At 47.4% G+C, this 8,593-nt stretch overlaps 1 pseudogene; it reads right to left on the bottom strand.

Annotated features, from left to right (window-relative positions):
* Positions 1-415: 415 nt before the first annotated feature.
* On the bottom strand, positions 416-2,374 carry LOC145060315 (palmitoyl-acyl carrier protein thioesterase, chloroplastic-like; annotated as a pseudogene).
* Positions 2,375-8,593: the final 6,219 nt, after the last annotated feature.

Below are 8,593 nucleotides of genomic sequence, written 5' to 3'. Positions count from 1 at the left end.
AGGTGTTTGATGGTAAAAAAAAAAAAAAAAGTCAAACATGTTATCATCTTTAAACAGGGTTAAATGCTTGCATTCATTTCTCATATTCTTCTTTTTATTAACAAATGCTTCCGGTTACATATTTTTTTTTATTATTAGTAAAGAAAGAAAAACATGTCATTATAAAATAAAAAATAAAGCACATTCTGTATATATTGGTAGCCAGAGTAAGGCATGTTGCTATTTTTGGCAAACTTGCAATTAAATATATGACTTATGAGACCACATCAAACAAAATTAAACATACATGGATTGCATCCAAATGTGTTTGTATCTATCATGCATTTCACGAGAAAGATCATCTTTGCAAAATCCTAGGTTACTCAACACCATCAGCAGCCTTTGAGGTGGATGTGTAATACTTCTAGGAAGAGGATCAGATAAAACTTTCTTCCAGATCATCAACAAGATACCCAGCTTTTGATCTGAATAGCCTGAGATATTGGGCGAAAGAAAGATGGATCACGCTGCACATACAGTAAAGCAACCTAGGAAATTTCCAAGTGGGACAACGATCTACCAGAACTTGCATCTTTGTCACCACCCAAAATAAATTCTTTTTACACATCTCAGGAGTCGAACCAAACCCATCACCCAAGAGTCCAACATGTTTTACATGATTAAGAGTTGTTTCCTGCCAAATCAACAAAAGGGTAGTTTAGTAAAATCACACACACACAAACACATACCAAACCAAAAAGAAAACTTCATGAAGTACGAGGAGACCTGCAAATCATTGATTAATGTTTCTACTGATGCAGTTCAATCAGCCCCTATTTTATAAGATCTAATAGAAAAGTTTTGACGAAAAACAAACCCATCTTCAACCATTCTACCTAAACCAAAAGGATCAAGATCCGAAAGCATGTCAGGGCGTTTAGTTTTCCAATCTAGCATCATCCATTGCTTCTCAGCAGCCAAGAAAATGGTTGTGATAGCAGCAAGTAGCATGCTCCAATCAGGCAATTGATTGATAAAAGTTCTTGGAGCAGTTGATGTTGGATTATCATCATTCTACAGGAGCGAAGCATAACTTTAACAGAAGCATTTCGTCGAACACTTTAGAGGCAGCAAAAAAAATGGAAAATGAAGTTAGGAGCGAAGCATAACTTTAACTTTCCTCTTCCCCAGCTCCATTCCAACCATTCCCAACCACCCTCATATTGCTCCTCGTTCATCTTATTCATCTCCTCCTCCAACCACCATCCTTCACAGCCTCCTCCGATTTTCATGGACCCGATCCGCTACTTTAGCCTCCGAGTGGAGCCCTCAAGTCGATCAAACCACTTGGTGGTCTCGAATCTCACATGATGCACGTCAGCGAGGACTTAAGCCCGAAGAGGGCTCTGTAAGAACCTCGATATCTTCTTCTCGACCTTCTCCATCTTCCGCAACAACTATACATGTTGGGGTTAACTCCATGCTGAGTAGTTGATCTGAGATACCAGCTTACCAGCTTGGTTGTATTATTCCTTAAGGATAAAGTAGTGGTGGAGGCAGATTAGGGTTTGTAGAGAAAAGGAGAAGGAGAGAGTGAGAAGCTGGGTTTTAATTTTTTTGGGGATTTCATGTCGGAGTAGTTGATCTGAGATACAAGCTTGGTTGTGTTATTCCTTAAGGATAAAGTAGTGGTGGAGGCGGATTAGGGTTTCCATAGAAAAGGATAAGGAGAGAGTGAGAAGTGGGGTTTTAAAATATTTTTGGGAATTTCATTCCCCCCCCCCCCCCCCCCCCCCCACTAAATGCGCACGTTCATTAAAATTATAAAGCGACAACCATAGAGGACGCGCATTTAAGATACAGCACCCTCTGTCTTTTTAATTTTTTTTCTTATAACATTAATTTAAGGGCACTCAATAATGTGCGACCTAAATCCTAAATTTTATTTGAAGAGATGACACTTTTTTAATGTCACTCTCTTTTGCGTAACATAAATCAATGAGTGTCGTGGTTTGCGCGTCGTAAAAGGGTCTTTTTCTTGTAGTGACATGGCCATTTTGAGTCTTTTGTTGTCCATTCTACCTCTCACATGAAACATTTCTTGGGATGCTAAGTTCTTCTCATCTAAGGCTTTGTTGTAGTCTGAAAGGACGGCAGCAAGTGTCATTAAGATTGTCTATGAAGGGTTGACAATCATGCATGTTGTAATTTAGAGTTTGGATCATAAGTTTTACCTATTCGATGATGCTTAGAGTTCCATCCTTTTCCATGTAGCAGTATTGCTTTTCCAGCTTTGTAGGCCCATCATCATCAGCAGTTGCTAGCATGCAGATCTTGCCTTTTCCTTTGATATTGCTGATGGTTTCTTCTTCATCTCCAGATGACCAAACTTCATGGTCTCTTTTGACATGATCCACATATGCCCTAGCCTTTTACTTTTCCTCCAATTCTTGAGCCATTCTACGGTAGCATGCCCTGTCCTTTACCACATTTGCTTTGCAATCTTTTTCAAAATGATTCTCTTTGTTGCACTTGTGACATATTACAACATCACTTTTGTCTTCTGAGGGGGTACCGGAGTCAGAGGTTTGAATGGACTGCGGTGCCTCCTTTGGTTGAGTATTTTGAGATTGCGGTGGTGGGTGAGAAATTTTGGGATAATGAGAGTGATTTTTTTTGTGGGTTGAAGTTATGGTTGAAAGGACGTTTGTTGAAATGTTGAATTTTACGAAAGGAGGGAGGTGGTAGCCGGTTGAACTGCTTACTAACAAGTGCAATTGTAACGACCCAATTTTCACGTCCAAAAATTTCGTTTTAAAACATTACTTCAGAAGACTTTAATAATTAAAACATTGTTTGATCAAACCATGATACAACGTAAACCGTGTCTAAAAGTCAAATCATACAACCAATTAAAATATCAGAGTATAAATCCCAGAGAATCTCGTAAATGCGGAAACTCGAGAGTGCGTGTGTGACATGCTGCTACCGCGCCGGCGCCTTTCCCCTAGCTGAGGAGGTACCTGAAACCAAAACTGAAAACTGTAAGCACAAAGCTTAGTGAGTTCCCCCACCGTACCACATACCAAATAATCTCATAACATACATATATTGTCAGGCATATCTGGGTGCCCGACCTTCCCCTTCGGCCCTCTTGACCGGACATTGCCTAGCATATCTGGGTGCTGGCCTCCCCTTCGGTCCTTTCAACCGGATACTGCCTAGCATATCTGGGTGCTGGCCTCCCCTTCGGTCCTACCGACCGGATACTGCCTAGCATATCTGGCTGCTGGCCTCCCCTTCGGTCCTACCGACCGGATACTACCTAGCATATCTGGGTGCTGGCCTCCCCTTCGGTCCTACCGACCAGATACTTCCGGGACTATCTCCCCCCTACTGTCACTAGCACATAGCATCATATCATACTAGCACATAACATAACGCAGGCAATACCTAGATGAATATCACAGAGACAAACATCTACAAATAACTCCTACTGGTGGGCCGACATTGTGGCCATAGACCCACCGCTACTGGAAGGTAACTCACCTCGAAGTAGCTGCTAATCTGATCGGGAACTGACTGCCTACTGTTGCTGCTGCTGCTCCGGAAATCCTCCGGCTGCAATTCCCACAACATACTCAATCAAACACTTCTCACTGACCTTTGGGTAAAATGACCATTTTACCCCTGACCACGCCCTAAGTCAAAGTCAGAGTCAACTTTCAGTTGACCCGACTCGCCGAGTTGGCTTTCCAACTCTCCGAGTCCCAACCCAAACGACTGCCCTGAATCCCAATCCTACTCGTCGAGTTCACCTTCTAAACCAATATTCAAGTCCTTCATCCTACTCGCCGAGTTGTATGAACAACTCGTCGAGTTCGTCTTCATCCGACGGACACTTATGCTAAGACTCGCCGATTTGTATGAACAACTCGCCGAGTCCATCTTCATCCGAAGAACACTTATGCTGCGACTCGCCGAGTTCTATGAACAACTCGCCGAGTCTGCTCTTGATCTAAGGAGATTGCCTTGAACTCGCCGAGTCAGGGCATTGACTCGCCAAGTACCTCCATAGATGAGTTTAGCTTCCGACTCACTGAGTCACACCCCGTGACTCACTGTCCACTCGACACTACGAAAAGAGGACAAACTCGGAGACTCGCGAACAGACTCGCCGAGTCATATGAACGACTCGTCGAGTCGTTGCCATGCACCCACTAAATACACAGATTTGCTCGATTCCAGTCCATTCCATTCACAGATCTGGACTTCTAGGACACGAATCACACATAACGGTTCCAACTTTACGTGTGGATATTCACCAAAATGGATTTTAGGGCTCAAAATGTCTCAAAAGGGTAGATCTAGGGTGAACAAGCAACATGGGGCGATAAAGCTAACAGATCTGAGCTCCTGGAGCTCAATCTTGCCTAGATCCAGAGGCCAAACATCTTATTACGACATATAATGCACATACAAGCTTGGGGATTTGTCCAAGAAAGACCTAAATGAAGTACTAAGCAAAGAATCATGGGGAAAACGGGTTATACCTCAAAGGAACTGCTAGAAGAACACAATAATGCCTGGATGGTTTCCCTTCTTCTGGATCTACTTCCTTCCTCCTTCAAAACCTTCAAAAGAACACAACAAAGCTTCAATTCTTCAAAGAACAAGCATAAACGAGGATTGGGAGCTCTGGGGAGAGAATGGGGGCTGGCCTGGGGAGGATAAGTCGCTTAAATAGGGTGCAAACCCCTGAAACTTAGGGTTTCATGCAACAGCTGTGACTCGCCGAGTCCAGGATATGGACTCGCTGAGTCGCCAACTTAAACGTGTCCCGGGTCCTGCATCCACTCGGCGAGTCGGACCTATGACTCGCCGTGTCCAAGGCTAAAAGAAAGAAAAGATTCAAATAACATTTATGTACCAGGAACCGGGTGCTACAAATCTCCCCCACTTATTTTAGACTTCATCCTCGAAGTCTGCCGCTCGAACCTGAAACAGCTCGGGATAATGCTCCATCATCTCGTCCACCGGCTCCCAAGTCCATTCCGAACCCTTGCGGTGCTGCCATTGCACCTTCACTAGCTCCACCCTCTTGTTCCTCAAATCATTTGACTTCCTGTCGAGGATTGCGACTGGACGCTCAATGTAATTCAGGCTGTCATCAACCTGAATGTCCTCTAATGGCACAACCGTTGAATCGTCCACTAGGCACTTTCGCAGCTGAGAAACATGGAAAGTGTTGTGGATCTGGCTGAGCTCGGCTGGCAGATCCAATCTATACGCTACCTTGCCCACCCAGGCTACGACCCTGAACGATCCGATGAATCACGGGCCCAACTTGCCCCGCGTCCTGAATCGAATGACGCCTTTCCAAGGCGACACCTTCAGGAGAACCATATCCCCGACTTGGAACTCCAAATCGGATCGACGCTTGTCGGCATAACTTTTCTGCCGACTCTGAGCAGTCTGAAGCCTGCTCCGGACCTGCTGGATCCTCTCGGTCGTCTTGAGCACCACTTCGGTGCTCCCCATGACCCTCTGGCCAACTTCACCCCAGCATATCGGGGTCCTGCACCTCCGTCCGTACAACATCTTGAAGGGAGGGCGGTCGATACTCACGTGATAGCTGTTGTTGTAGGAGAACTCGGCCAGGGGAAGATAGGTATCCCAGTTACCACCGAAGTCTAGCACGCACGCCCGCAGCATATCCTCCAGAGTCTGGATGGTCCGCTCGCTCTGACCATCCGTCTGCGGGTGAAAGGCAGTGCTGAAATGCAGACGAGTGCCCAACTCGTCATGGAATCTCTTCCAAAATCTGGAAGTAAAACGCACATCCCTGTCCGAGATCACCGATACTGGCACCCCATGCCGTGCCACAATCTCCCTGATATAAATGTCGGCCAATTTCTCGGCCGATATGCTCTCCTGAATCTGGATAAAGTGAGCACTCTTGGTCAATCGATCCATAATGACCCAAATCGAATCCACTCCACATGCGGTCCTAGGAAGTTTCGTGATAAAGTCCATCGTGATATCCTCCCATTTCCACAGTGGGATGTCCAACGGCTGCATCTTGCCATGCGGCCTCTGATGTTCGGCTTTCACCTTCCTACAGGTCAAGCAGCGCTCAACGTATCATGACACATCCCGCTTCATGCAGGGCCACCAATAATCTAGACAAAGATCCCTATACATCTTCGTCGCCCCGGGATGAATGGAGAATCAGGACTTGTGCGCCTCCTCCATCAAAATCTGGCGCACGCCTCCGTGATACGGAACCCACACCCTACGGTGCAGTGTCAAAAGTCCTCGGCTATCATAATCAAAGGAGGAAACCTGACCCACAACACGCTCACTCTTCCTATGTTCCTCCTTGATAGCCTCCTGTTGAGCCTCCCGAATCTGCTCCAACAAGGGAGTCACCACGGTCATCCTCATACAAATGTCCCTGATCGGCGCCGCCTTGCGGCTAAGCGCATCAGCCACCACATTGGCCTTCCCCGGGTGGTAAAGGATCTCACAATCATAATCCTTCACCACGTCCAACCATCGACGCTGCCTCATGTTCAGATTCGGCTGATCCATGAGGTACCTCAAACTCTTGTGGTCCGTGTAGATGGTACATCGAACCCCGTAGAGGTAATTCCGCCAAATCTTGAGGGAAAAGACCACCGCCCCCAACTCCAAATCGTGTGTCGGGTAGTTCGCCTCGTGAGGCTTGAGCTGCCTCGAAGCATAGGCAATGACATGCCCCCTCTGCATCAGTACCGCGCCCAACCCTGAAATGGACGCATCACAATAAACCACAAAATCCTCTACGCCCTCTGGCAGGGCTAAGATCGGCGCCTCGCACAGTCTCTATCTCAGCGTCTCAAATGCAGCATGTTGCTCGGGTCCCCACCGAAAGACCACGGCTTTCTTTGTCAGCTGCGTCAGGGGTACGGCTATCTTGGAGAAATCCTAGATAAATCTCCGATAGTAGCCTTCCAATCCCAGGAAACTCCGAATCTCAGATGGAGACTTCGGAACCTCCCATCTCCTCACGGCCTCGACCTTGGCCGGATCGACCAGAATCTCGTTCTGGTTGACGAGGTGACCAAGAAATTGCACCTCGCGCAACCAAAACTCACACTTGGAGAACTTGGCATACAAGCTCTCCCTCCTCAGGGTCTCCAAGACCTCTCTCAGATGCTCCTCATGTTCCTCCCGAGTCTTGGAATAAACCAAGATATCATCGATAAAGACTATCACAGACCGATCCAGCATCGGTCTGCATACGCGGTTCATGAGGTCCATGTACGCGGCACGAGCATTGGTGAGCCCAAACGGCATCACCACGAACTCATAATGGCCATAGCGTGTCCGAAACGCGGTCTTCTGCATATCCTCCTCCCTGACCCTCATCTGATGATAACCCGAACGCAAATCAATCTTGGAGAACCAAGATGCTCCCTGAAGCTGGTCAAAGAGGTCATCAATCCTCGGAAGCGGGTAACGGTTCTTCACCGTTACCTTGTTCAGCTCCCGATAATCTATACACATCCGATGCGACCCATCCTTCATCTTCACAAACAGAATCGGGGCTCCCCAGGGCGAACTGCTCGGACGAATAAATCCCTTGTCTAGCAGCTCCTGCAGCTGCGTAGACAACTCCTGCATCTTGGGAGGAGCCAACTGATACGGTGCCTTGGCTAGCGGAGCCGCACCAGGAACAAGGTCAATCCTAAACTCAACCTGTCGCTCCGGAGGTATCCCAGGAAGCTCCTCTGGAAAAACATCTGCGAAATCTCGGACCACTGGAACCCCGCTCACTGTCGCCTTACCCACCTCCGGGGTATCCATCACATACGCGACATATCCTGCGCATCCCTGCTGAAGGTAGCGCCTAGCCCTCGTTGCTGAACATACAGCGGGTCCATACTGAGGCCTCTCACCATGAATCACTAACTCTCCCCCGCTAGGGGTCCTGACCCGCACTAGCTGCTGCGCGCAATCTATCACTGCCCCATTAGGGCTCAGCCAATCCATGCCTATAATCACCTTGTTCCCACGCAACAGAATGGGAACCAAATCTACCAAATAGCGCTCCTCGAACAAACGCAACACGCAATCTCGAAATACCATCGATGCTCGCACCGATCGATCATCAGCAATCTCCACCTCCAAAGGGCAATCTAACTCACCTGATGGCTCATGAAACTTCTTGCTAAGCGCAAGGGAAACGAATGATCGGGATGCACTCGAATCAAATAACACCTGAACTGGGAGGCCGTTCACATGGAACGATCCTAATGCATATATATACATACATAGCACATATCAATAACATAACATCATAAAAATAAGATAGAGGGAAAGAATCATACCCGTCACCACATCGGGTGCGGCACGTGCCTCCTCGGTAGTCAGCTGGAATGCTCGGCTCCTCACCATTGGAGCCTCTGCCTTGCCCTGCCGACCATCCGTGATCCGCAGGGTCGCTGGAGCTGGTGCCTTCACCGGCGCTGAAACTATCAACTGGGGGCAATTAGCCTTCTTGTGGCCCCTCTGGTTGCAGTGAAAACACAGCAACTCTGATGTCTGAATAACTGCTGCCGGAGCAGTG

The sequence above is a fragment of the Lactuca serriola genome, chromosome 6, assembly GCF_051521515.1.
Source record: "Lactuca serriola cultivar US96UC23 chromosome 6, Lser_US96UC23_V15, whole genome shotgun sequence".
Lineage (NCBI taxonomy): Eukaryota > Viridiplantae > Streptophyta > Magnoliopsida > Asterales > Asteraceae > Lactuca > Lactuca serriola.
Note: the sequence above shows the minus strand (reverse complement) of the source record. Positions and strands in the feature narration are given on the sequence as shown.